Raw genomic sequence first — 707 nt, forward strand, 5'->3', positions numbered from 1 at the left:
AGCATCTCCATTCCTGCCATTGGAGCAAACAACTTTGAGCTGAAACCTCAACTAGTTTCTCTGATGCAGCAGAACTGCAAGTTTCATGGACTTCCATCTGAAGATCCTTTTCAGTTCTTAACTGAATTCTTGCAGATATGTGATACTGTTAAGACTAATGGAGTAGATCCTGAAGTCTACAGGCTCATGCTTTTCCCTTTTGCTGTAAGAGACAGAGCTAGATTATGGTTGGATTCTCAACTCAAAGACAGCCTGAACTCTTGGGATAAGCTGGTCACGGCTTTCTTAGCCAAGTACTTTCCTCCTCAAAAGCTGAGCAAGCTTAGAGCTGATGTTCAAACCTTCAGACAGAAAGAAGGTGAATCCCTCTATGAAGCTTGGGAAAGATACAAACAGTTGACCAAAAAGTGTCCTTCTGACATGCTTTCAGAATGGACCATCCTGGATATATTCTATGATGGTTTATCTGAGCTATCAAAGATGTCACTGGACACTTCTGCAGGTGGATCCATTCACCTAAAGAAAACGCCTGCAGAAGCTCAAGAAATCATTGACATGGTTGCTAATAACCAGTTCATGTACACTTCTGAAAGGAATCCTGTGAGTAATGGGACGCCTATGAAGAAGGGAGTTCTTGAAGTTGATACTCTGAATGCCATATTGGCTCAGAATAAAATATTGACTCAGCAAGTCAATATGATTTCTCA

The 707-nt window shown here is 41.3% G+C and overlaps 1 non-coding gene across 1 annotated transcript; it reads right to left on the reverse strand.

Moving 5' to 3' along the window:
* Positions 1 to 318: 318 nt before the first annotated feature.
* LOC112724550 (small nucleolar RNA R71) lies at positions 319 to 426 on the reverse strand. The gene has a single exon (XR_003163707.1). It is a non-coding gene; the product is annotated as a small nucleolar RNA R71 (small nucleolar RNA).
* Positions 427 to 707: the final 281 nt, after the last annotated feature.

The sequence above is a fragment of the Arachis hypogaea genome, chromosome 11 (genome assembly GCF_003086295.3).
Source record: "Arachis hypogaea cultivar Tifrunner chromosome 11, arahy.Tifrunner.gnm2.J5K5, whole genome shotgun sequence".
NCBI lineage: Eukaryota > Viridiplantae > Streptophyta > Magnoliopsida > Fabales > Fabaceae > Arachis > Arachis hypogaea.